Source organism: Miscanthus floridulus, chromosome 2 (assembly GCF_019320115.1).
Source record: "Miscanthus floridulus cultivar M001 chromosome 2, ASM1932011v1, whole genome shotgun sequence".
Taxonomy (NCBI): Eukaryota; Viridiplantae; Streptophyta; class Magnoliopsida; order Poales; family Poaceae; genus Miscanthus; species Miscanthus floridulus.
Window position 1 is genome coordinate 136,529,306 of NC_089581.1, and position 11,663 is coordinate 136,540,968.

Sequence of the window (11,663 nt, forward strand, 5' to 3'; positions counted from 1 at the left end):
TGGATCCGCTTACTAAAGGCTTACCACCCTACGTGTTCAGAGAACATGTAGCTAGCATGGGTTTATGGGAATACCTATAATTTCTGAACAAAAGAAGGTCCAAAGTTAAGTATCTATTTTGGAACAGAGTGATGTGTTGTAGCTGTTAAATCTATCGGCAATTGACCGTGACAATGAAACATGCTCTATGTGATAATCTGTAATGGAATAAATAAAAGTAAATGATATGAAATTGAAAGATGGTAGTGGGATCAAGAGAGAGAATGTTAGTTGATCTCCACCAATAGGCCATGGGCCCTTGGATCTGCGTCCTGATCGGGGGGGCCAACCCTAATATGATTGGTGGGCCCCTGTCGCACAGCCCTATAAAGAGAGGTGTGGGGACCAGGGCTCTAATGATGAGGTTGACCGGAGCCGCCGTAACCACCTACAGCGAAACACTAATCCGATCTAAAGAAAGGTGCTGTCAGCGACGGAAAGCCTCACCGACTCCGTCATTGCCTCTGCAGTGCTACCACCGGGATATTGTACCTCGCGTCACTGTAGGGACTGCGACTGCACTTCATCTCCGATCGCTACGAGCGTACTAGCCACCAAGATACACCAACAGATGTTTATTTTACCCGCTAGATCTACACTTAGAAAGTTTAGAATTTCTAGCACTCGACACCGGCGACCCAATCATAGTCGCTGCCTGCAGCGGCCCCGTCGCTCAAGCAAGGGGCCGGAACAAGCTGACGCTTTTCCCTCTAATCTTCCTCATATTCTTCGAGGTCGCTGGCGGGCCATACAGCACTGAGCCAGTGGTGCAGGCCACCGGCCCCGTCTTCGCACTCCTCGGCTTCTTGGTGTTCCCCTTCGTCTGGGCCGTCCTGGAGTCCCTCGTCACCGTGGAGCTGTCGATGGCGATGCCGGGCAACGGCGGGTACGTCGTGTGAGTGGACTGTGCGTTCGGCCCGTTCGCCGGGTCCCTGATGGGCACGTGGAAGTACGTCTACAGCGCCTTCACAGCCGCGGCCTTCCCGACGCTCTGCTCCGACTACCACACGCGCGTGGCCCCTGCCGTGTCTCACAGCGGCGCCAGGGTCACGACAATCATCACGTTCAATGTCGCTCTGTCGTTCTTGAACTACACGGCACGGGGTTGAGCGTCGTCGGCTGGTCGGCCGCGGCGCTTGGGCTCGTGTCGCTGTTGCCGTTCCTCGTCATGTCTAGGGTCGCGGTGCCCAAGATCCGGCCACACCGGTGGGCGGTGACAGCCATGTTAGAATTGATCTCATCCGTCTTGACCCAACGGCCGAGACGGACCCCTTGACCGCGTCCTGATCGGGGACGTCCAGCCATCTAGTGGCTAGTGGGCCCCCGTCGCACAGTGCCTATAAAGAGGAGGTGGGGCAAATGGCTCTAGGTACGAGGTTCACCGCCGCCATAGCCCCACGGTCCTAACCCTAATCTGATCTAGAGGGTGGCACTGCCAGCGGTGGGAAGCGACACTACCTTTACCACCACCGCCGGTCTCCACCGCTACTTCATTGCCCGTCGCTACCCTAGCGCAGATCATCACCGGCGAACTAGCCGAAGGCAGGGAGCTCCTCCAACCCTTTCGACGGTCAGATGTTCCTACATTTCCCTTTCTCTCTCTCTCTGTCTCCTACTCCCTCTGAATCTCTAAGTTACTAATTATCCCAAATAGAAAAGAACTCACCCACTGGATCCACTACTAGTTGATCCAAACGAGCTAACAAGCCAGTGAAAGGGACTGGAAGCTCTTCCTCAACACGTTGTTCTGGAATCTCAACTACTGGGACAACGTCAGCACCATGGCCATCGAGGTGGACCGGCCTGGGAGGACGTTCCCCGTGGCGCTGCTGTTAGCCGTCCGCATGGCATCGCTCGGGTACCTGCTGCCGCTCATGGTGGGCACCGGTGCTACCAACTCGCCACCGAAGGCTTGGGGGAACAGCTACTTCACCGACGCTGCAGGTACAGGCAGGTATAGGTAGGCAGATGTTCCTACATTTCCCTTTCTCTCTCTCTCTGTCTCCTACTCCCTCTGAATCTCTAAGTTACTAATTATCCCAAATAGAAAAGAACTCACCCACTAGATCCACTACTAGTTGATCCAAACGAGTTAACAATGGTATCGGAGCCAGGTTTAGTATGTGGATCTGGATCGGGGAAAGAAAAGCAAATCGAACCCTAAACCTAGATGGGGTATGGGAAAAGTGGGGATGAGAAAAGTGGGGATGAGATTGAAACACGGTTTCAACAAAGAACCCTAACCCTAAAATCCCTAGTCTAATTCGTAGATCTAGATCGGGGACAGGAAAAGAAAGAAAGAAAGATTGACCGATCCGGATCGGATCGGGAAAGAACAGACCGTAACCCAACCGCTAACTGTGATCTCGAATCAAGAAAGAAAAGACGGATTGGAAGGGGTTTTCTCCTACCTAGGGATCCCCTGTGCTGTCACCACCGCCTGCCGTCGCACTGGACGCCGCGTGGGGAAGAAGAACAGTCTCTAACCCTAACTGGGTGAAGTTGGAAGGGGCTCGGCTTCAAGACCGCTTGATCTGAGCCCTAAACCCGCGACCAGATTTCGGGGAAAGAAATAGAAAGAAAAGAGAAGAAGGTGATTAAAATCGATTCGAAATTTCACCAAACCCTAACCCTAGAATCCCCAAATCCCAGCAAAGATGAGAACGAACACAGGGTCCAACCTGGGCCTTCATCCCGCCGCCGGCATCGCCACCGTGCGGGAAAAAGACTGCGGCGTCGGCTCTCGCCGGCGTGCGGGAAGACAGCCGAGCTACGCCACCATGCGGGCTCGGTCTGCAAAGGGCACCACCGTGGCTCTCCTCGACGGTGTCGCGCGTGGCTCTAGCCGCACGTGCGTGCCGGCGAGAGGTGCCGCGGTGGCGCCGCCACCTCCACTTCCTCCTCTGGATGCCATGCGCGGCTGCTAGCTGCACTCGGCGCGGATGAGAGAGAAGGGGAGGGAGAGAATGAGGCTAGGGTTATAGGGGGAAGCGCCGAGCGGTGGTTTTGTTCGCCCTAGATGCGCGCTCGGCCGTCGGATGTGCACGGACGGCCGAGATCTAGCGGGCTGCATGGTGGCCCAGGCTGGGCGCGCGGCCGCGGTGCTTTGCCGGCCCAGGCCCACGTTGCGGCCTGGGTGGCAGAGCGCGCGCGCGAGGGAGCAAGGCCGGGCTAGATGCCGTTTTGGGCCGAGCCAGCTTCTGCTGTCTTGGGCTGAGAAAAGAAAGGAATGAGCCTAGGCCGTATCTCCGGTTGGGCCGAATGCACAGTGGTGATTAAGAATTGTTTTATTATTTTTCAGAAGCAAATTTTGATGATTTCATTCAAAGAATGATTTAAAATCTCTGATAATTTTTGCACCAACGTGTTAGAATTTTCAAAGAGTAGAAAAGTACAGAAAAATGCTTCTGAAAAGTAGGAAAAGAAATTTTGTCAAGTTTCCGCTGCAAAGTTAAAGGTTTATTGTCTTCTAATTTGAAGAGAAGTTATAGTTATTTAGTAAATAATGAAAAGTTTATCCTCCAGTTAAAATTGGAACCAGCTAAAAAAAATTTAATTGGAGGAATAGTCGGTTGATAGTTAAGATAAATTATAATATTGTTATTTTCTGACCAACGTTGATGATAACAATATTATAAGTTTAAGTTTAAAGTTAAATTATGGTATTGTTATTTTTTGACCAACGTTGATGATAACAATATTATAATTCTATGAGTTTTTTGTTTAAAGTTTAAATCTCTGATGAATTTTGCATCAAAGTGACCAATTTTTCAGAGAAAAGATAAAGATCAAGGAATGCTCTTAAACTAGAGAAATGTATTTTCATGTTTCCGCTGCAATGAAGTTGATTGTCTTCTAATTAAATTCGAACCAACGGGAGAATTTAATTTTGAGGAGCAGTACTATGTTTTCAAGATTATTGAATTTCTATACGTTAATTCCATTTCTGCCCAACGGTGATGTGGAATTAATGTAGAAGAATGATGTTTTATTCTATTTCTACCCAATAGTGATATAGAATAGAACATAAAGATTTCAAAGTTTAATGAGCATTATTGTTGAATATTTTTTTAGACAAAAGCCCTCCATGCTTTCATTCTTGAAGGCAGTAAGAGAAATGAGCTGGGTACTTATGACTCAGATGATGAAATGCCTAAGGGCAAGTTATGTATGAAAGAATGCCATTGTTTAAGAGACTGTGTTCTCTTTAAAGAATGGCTTAAAAAAAGAATTCTAGGATATTGATCCAAGAAAAGAGATAGATCAATGAGAGTCTTCATTGAGAAATGTCTTTTATGTACTCTCTATGAAGAAGAACTTATTTTCAGTTTCACTTATGAGAGTTGTAAAAGTCATATACATGTTTAATTTGACTAACATTGGATTACACATTTGTGTTAAAGAATATTCAGATTTATTTCTGAATTTGATGATTGAACATGAGTCAATCCTAGCAATTATATCTGTTCAAGAGAATTATCTCGCATGGCGGGAAAAAGTTTGTGATAGTACCCGCATGGCGGGAAAAGTTTGAGAAAATACCCGCATGGTGGGGTAAAGTTGGCATAGTACATATGTTAACCAATCCTGCATGGCGGGAGAGTTTGGCATAGTACTTATCCTACATGGCGGGAGAAGGATGTGATGACTCATGTGCTCTAAGTGTATCCGCACATGGAGAGAAGTTTGAGGTAGCTTTTATGCTATCCTAGTGTTGACCGTACACTCTGATTGTGTCATGGTCATTAAGTACTCAATGAGTTTAAGAACAAAAGAAAGTTGCATGTGAACCAAAAGATAAGAATGATATGCGAGCATGACTTACAGAAGTATTGATAATAATAGACTATGTTGAGTTTTGAAGTGTAATGAGAAAAATGTACTCCCATACAAATTTTGTTTGCATGATGTAATCATGTGGATGAAGTAAGTAATCAAAGTTTCCTCATTCACAAGAGTTCTGAATGTTTCGAAATTGTGGTAGAAAAGTTCATACCACATTTCGAGGGGAAGAAATATAAGATTAATTAAGAAAGACAATTAAAAAAGATACTTCCCCATACTTCAGATAATGCAATGCATACTATGCATTGAAGGTAAAAGTGATCTATAAAAGATGATTGTGATCGTTGAGGGAGTAAGACGGTCATAATAACGATACCCCTAAAGTAAAGAAATAGCTAAATTCCTGGACCTTTTTTATAGTTCCAATAGGAAGATAGCATAGTCAGCTAGTATTTATACTTGACGAGTTCAGAGTTATCAAGGCGGTGCTAAATGCGCCATATGAGTTTTTAGCAGATTAAACCCAAAATAAGAAATTTAAAGATACACCATCTTTACAGAAGATGGAGTAATCTGGGGGAGCATGGTATGTAGATACTTAAGGCTTGAATAGAAGTGGGATTACATATCCACTACAGTGTTTTTAGAGCAACAAATTGCTTTATACATGCTGATGTTGTATGACATATACAACACCAGATGTTAGCTCTTAAAAAAGATGAATAAGTAAACAAGGATCTTGTGATACAGGAGGCTATAGAACAATTGCCTTTTGGCAATGAAGAGTAACAATAGCCCCATATGAAAGAAGTGCCACGAGGCCCTAGAATGTCTCAAAGAATAAGAAAATCAGATATTTCTGGTGACTAAGAAGTAAAAGTTAAGAAAGAAATTCAAATAGAGAGTGATTCCACCTCATTTGAAGAAGCCATGAGTGGCGTTCACTCGTCTAAATGGCAGGAAGCAAAGGAAGATGAAATAAAATCGATAAATACCAACGATGTTTGGGACTTAGAAGAAAATCCTAATGGAGCCAAAACAGTAGGCTATAATGGGTCTACAAGACAAAGGTGACTCCAAAGGGAATATAGAAAGATATCCAAAGGGAATATGGAAAGCTATAAAGCGCCACTTGTGGTGAAATGATTTACATAAAGAGAAGGAATAGATTATAATGAGCATACAAGGATTCTTTTAGAATCATAATGGTATTAGTGGCACATTATGATTTACAGTTACATTAGAAGGATGTAAAGACACATTCCTCAACGAGGATTTGTATGGAAAAGTTTACATGGCATAACTCAAAAGGTTTTGTCGTGGAAGGAAAAGAACGTAAAGGGATGCTGCCTAAAGAAATCCATTTATGGATTAAAGCAAGCTTCAAGACAGTGGTTCTTGAAGTTTGATAGTACAATAAGAAAGTTTGGGTTTTAAAGAGAATGTAGAGGACAATTGTATTTATGCAAAGTTTAAACATGGGAAATTTATTTTTCTAACCCTGCATGTGGGTAGCACCTTACTCGCTAGTAGTGGTGTTAATCTACTGTTGAAGAAGAAGCAGTTCTTGTCCTCAAGTTTCAATGATAATGGTCTTGGTAAAGCATCATTCATTCCAGGAATTGGAACTTACCGAGATAAAAGGAAATGGGGTATTAGAACTATCTCAAGTGTATACTTAGAGAAGATTCTAAAGAAATAAAGTATATATGTGAATAAACCTGCGCCTGTTCCTATAGTCAAGGGTAATAGTTTTCGGAACTTTCAGTGTTCCAAGAATAAATGTGAGATCGATCAAATGGACGTCCTATATGCTTCAACTATTGGAAGCTTACTGAATGCTTATAAGTAAGAACTTACCCTTACATATTTTATGTATCCGGGATGTTTTTGACAGAAGTCCAGTCCAGATATAGATCACTGGAATGGAGTTGAGAATGTTTTGCAATTGTGCAAAGATTTATAGGCCTTATGGTGAGTAAGAAAGAATAAGTACTCTCAAATAGTTGTGGGTACAAATGTTAAATTTTGGCGAGATATTTAGTGAAACCCACATAGTAGCTAACACTCGCAGTTGGAGTTTTATTGTGGAAAAGCTCCAAAGAAATAGTTGTGGTGTCATCAAAGATGCATACCCATGGTATAGCTTGTTATGAGGCTTAAGGACAGGCGAAGTGGTTAAAAGAACTTACACCCGGAATTGATAATGGTATACAACAGCAATAACCATTTAAGTAGTTCGCTCCTATAACAACGGGTCAAGTGTACTGCCAAACACATTGACGTTAAAGTTGTACGTTGTGAAGGAGAAAATCCGGAATCATACTAAAAGTATTGAACATATAAGTAACAAGCAAGTGCTTGCGGATCTGCGTACAAAAGGCTTACCACCCAGTGTGTTTGGAGAACACACAGTCGACATGGGTTTATGGTATAGCCTATGATTTTCGGACAACAAATGGCCCAAAGTTAAAGAATCTGTTTCAGAACAGAGATGTGTATTGTAGCTGTTAAGTCTATCGGCGATTGACCGTGACGATGAAGCATGCTCTATGCACTAATCTATGATGGAACAAATAAAAGTGAAATGGATTAAAGTTAAAGTTCAAAGTTAAAGTATGAGTTGAGATCAAGGTGGAGAATGTTAGAATTGATCTCATCCGTCTTGACCCAACGGTCGAGACGGACCCCTTGACCGCGTCCTGATCGGGGACGTCCAGCCATCTAGTGGCTAGTGGGCCCCCGTCGCATAGTGCCTATGAAGAGGAGGTGGGGCAAACGGCTCTAGGTACAAGGTTCACCGCCGCCACAGCCCCACGGTCCTAACCCTAATCCGATCCAGAGGGTGGCACTGCCAGCGGCGGAAAGCGCCACTGCCTTTACCACCACCGCCGGTCTCCACCGCTATTTCATCGCCCGTCGCTGCCCTAGCGCAGATCATCACCGGCGAACTAGCCGAAGGCAAGGAGCTCCTCCAACCCTTCCGACGGTCAGATGTTCCTACATTTCCCTTTCTCTCTCTCTGTCTCCTACTCCCTCTGAATCTCTAAGTTACTAATTATCCCAAATAGAAAAGAACTCACCCACTGAATCCACTACTAGTTGATCCAAACGAGCTAACAAGCCAGTGAAAGGGACTGGAAGCTCTTCCTCAACACGCTGTTCTGGAATCTCAACTACTGGGACAGCGTCAGCACCATGGCCATCGAAGTGGACCGGCCCGGGAGGACGTTCCCCGCGGCGCTGCTGTCAGCCGTCCGCATGGCGTCGCTCGGGTACCTGCTGCCGCTCATGGTGGGCACCGGTGCTACCAACTCGCCACCGGAGGCCTGGGGAACGGCTACTTCGCCGACGCTGCAGGTACAGGTAGGCACATGTCCACCTGTGGCCACATGTATGTATTCCACGCTTTCAAATATTTCGGGCCTTACCAAATTATCGATAAAGTGGGACACGTTGCTTATAAGTGGGAGCTTCATTCTTCTTCGTCCATTCACCCGGTGTTCCATGTCTCTCGGTTGAAGCCTCAGATGTTACCAGTGGCGGAGCCATCGCCCGGCTAGCCCAGCCGCCCGGCCAGGCTCCTCAGTAAACTTCAAAAGAAAATTTTCTATGTATCAAAGAAAAATATTATAATTTGCCAGATAAATATTTTTGCGCAATAAGGATTGTCCGGGCTCCGAAAAACTTGTGGTTCCGCCACTGGATGTTCCAGTAACAGGTGGTTGGTTCTATCCCTGACGACATTGAACTCTTACGCATCCCTGAATGTGTCATGTAAAAAAGTTTGGTAAATCCCGGCTTGTCTGCAGTTCATGAAGTGTTGATCAAGTGGTTCGGGTGGCCTTCGAATCTAGCAACTTGGGAAGATCTAGAGGCTGTGTAGCAGTAGTTAAAAGGGAGTTTGCACCTGCTTGGGGTCAAGCGGTTTCTGAAGGAGGGGAAGATCAGCAGTCCTGAACATGTGCGGAGGCAAGTGAACTGAAGCACGGGATGGGCCCAGGACTAGTTCCAGGAGGAGGCGGCCCAACAATCGTGTCTTAGGTTCCGGCTTAACTCGTGCTTGCTCGACCAGACTAATTAGCCAAGATTCTTGGGAAACAAATTTTGGACACACCGCTCCTTCTTTTTTAGGAAAAAAATAATCCCACCTCTTTTCCATATTTAGTTGGTTGCTGCGCGCGTGCTAATCCTCTTTTCACGTTCTCGGCTGCGTACGCGTGGATCAACGAATCAATGATCAGGCAGGCCAGCAACTTTTGTTTTTGAAGGTTACAAAGTTATACTCATAATTTTTACATATAAATTATGGAACAAACATCAACATATAAATTATACATATAACTATAACACTATAACGTTACACATGACTTTAATGTACCATTAACTTGGTAAACTTACGCACATAACTTATACGTATAACTTACTCCGTAACAAAGTTATATGCAGAACTTTTATGTATAACTCGTTTGTATAACTTAGATATCAACATAATTTCTTACAAAAGCTACAAAAAATATACACAAAACTTTTATGTATAACTTAGATATATAATTTGATGAATGACAGAATGACTTAAATGTAAAGTTGGACGTATAAGTTATATTAAAAAACTTAGATATATAAATTAATATCATAATATTTTAGCAGAAATATGAAACATGTGTATGAAATAACTTGTATAAAGGGAAAATTTGAAGACTGCCATTATAATTTTACTAAATTGGAGATATGTCATCCTGTCCCACATGTCACTGATTCGAAGTGAGATACCGATGGCAAATCTCTAACTTTGCAAAATTATAATGGCAAATCTCCAAATATCCCCTTTATAAAGGGAAAAGAGAAAAAAAAATAGAAACCATAATATGATACATTAATGCACGACACGTCCTCATAAGTTAGTACTAGGATGGCTCGCTCGAGCGTGGCTTGCTTGATCGGCTCCGTCTCTATATATGCACCAATGGCCAACACTTCGCCGAATGCACGACCCACTGATCGTTCGCTGAGTTGGAGACGCGCGAGCGACCGTGGTAATGGAATTGGGGTGGTCGCATGCACAAGCTGGGCAAGGCCCAGGTAACTGAGATGTCAGCCTTTCTCGCTCCAATTCCTGTTACTAGTGCCGCTGGTGCTAACAGAGAGCAGCAAAAGAGTCAAACACCTGTGCTCCCCTGCAACGAATGAGACAGATTAACAACGACAGTATCACAAAATGATAGGAGACCACAAAAGATTACATTGTACACATAATACTGCTATAATATTTTTATCAACAATAATGGAAATGCAAATAAACAACTGTCTACAAGCTTACTGAAGCAGAGTAAAAGAATTCATCATTATGTAGTTGTGCAAATCCATCCAAAGCGCAACAGGTTGAGAGACCATAGGAAAGTTCCAAGGACCACTTGCTCACATATTATAAAATTTCTTTATGTAACACATATTAGATATTACAGATCAGATTTGACACAATTCTTTTTTTTATGTCAAGATTTCAATTATTTTTAACTAGCTGAATAGGCACAATAGTCTTGCAGCATTTGAAAACACACTGGTCCACACTCTTGATGCAAGGGCAATCTATCCTAATTGTTTTCCTCCTCCAGATCCATATAAATGTTGTCACCAGCATCAATAGGTGCACCTAAGGCACAAATAATGATGTGTATAAACAAATAAATCTAGGAATCTAAAACTAAAATACTCCCAATGTTACAAAAGGATGTAATTCTCGCTTTTCGAGAAGTAAACCAATTTTATTATATTTAATTATATAAAATAAGTACCATTAGATTAATGATGAAATACATTTTCACCGTAAATTTTATTGGAGACACAAATGTTAATACTATTTATTATAAATTTAGTCAAACTTAAACTAGTTTGACTAGCACAGACCCCATAGTTGCATTGTTTTATGGACAGCGGGAGTATCATGTAAGTCTAGTTAAAGTCCACATACCTTCATTATGTTCCATTTTATCATTTATACTAGAAGTAGCTAAATCATCAAGAATTGAAGAAACATCAGTGTCATATGGAATGAATGGAAAAAAATACATGAAAAAAATTAGTAGCGACTAAGGTCCTGTTTGCATCTATCGAACTAACAACTAGTTGACTAATTTTTAGTTCGTAAGTATCCAAACAGGTGGATTAATTGTTAGTTTACTAGTCAGAAACTAGTCGTTAGTTCACTAGTCAAGCTAACATGACTAGTTGTTAGTGCCTCTCAACTGGAAAGACAAAATATGCAACACTGAGAGGTATAACAACCACAATTACCTTTCCTTGATTCTAATATCCAATCATTGGTGCAAATGAGTGCCTCAAGCAAAAAGGTTTCATCAAGAGTTCGGACCCAAAATATTTATATATATATGCAAAAAAATTAATGCAGACTTTGGAGTGAAAAAAAATCTTTCTAGTGAAAAAAGATGCAAATGAAAATAATTTGAAGTGCAAAAAGTTTCAAATAGAAAAGTTGAATATATAAAACCGTTGTTCCATTAGGTTGGGGTTAGATCAGAATTAGGGAAGTAGTCGCAAGAAGCTCATCGTTGGTGACATGAAGCACACATTGATGACGACGCCATGTAGATGGTCCACTCACAAGTCACAACTCGGTCTACAAGAACAAACTTAGACTAAACGCAAGGCTCAAAACGAGCATTTTTTGATTTATTAATATATAATAAAATCACCTCGCAGCATATTAAACAATTTCACAAGATTAAAAAAAATGGCACTTGAGTGGTACGTACAACTAAAGCCAGGCCTACTAGTCGCCATGTGCTTGCTGTACGGGCACTTGCTGTGCGTTCTGCAAG

At 42.9% G+C, this 11,663-nt stretch overlaps 1 pseudogene; it reads left to right on the forward strand.

The window, feature by feature from the left end:
• The first annotated feature begins 290 nt into the window (after positions 1-290).
• On the forward strand, positions 291-2,966 carry LOC136537124 (probable polyamine transporter At3g13620; annotated as a pseudogene).
• Positions 2,967-11,663: the final 8,697 nt, after the last annotated feature.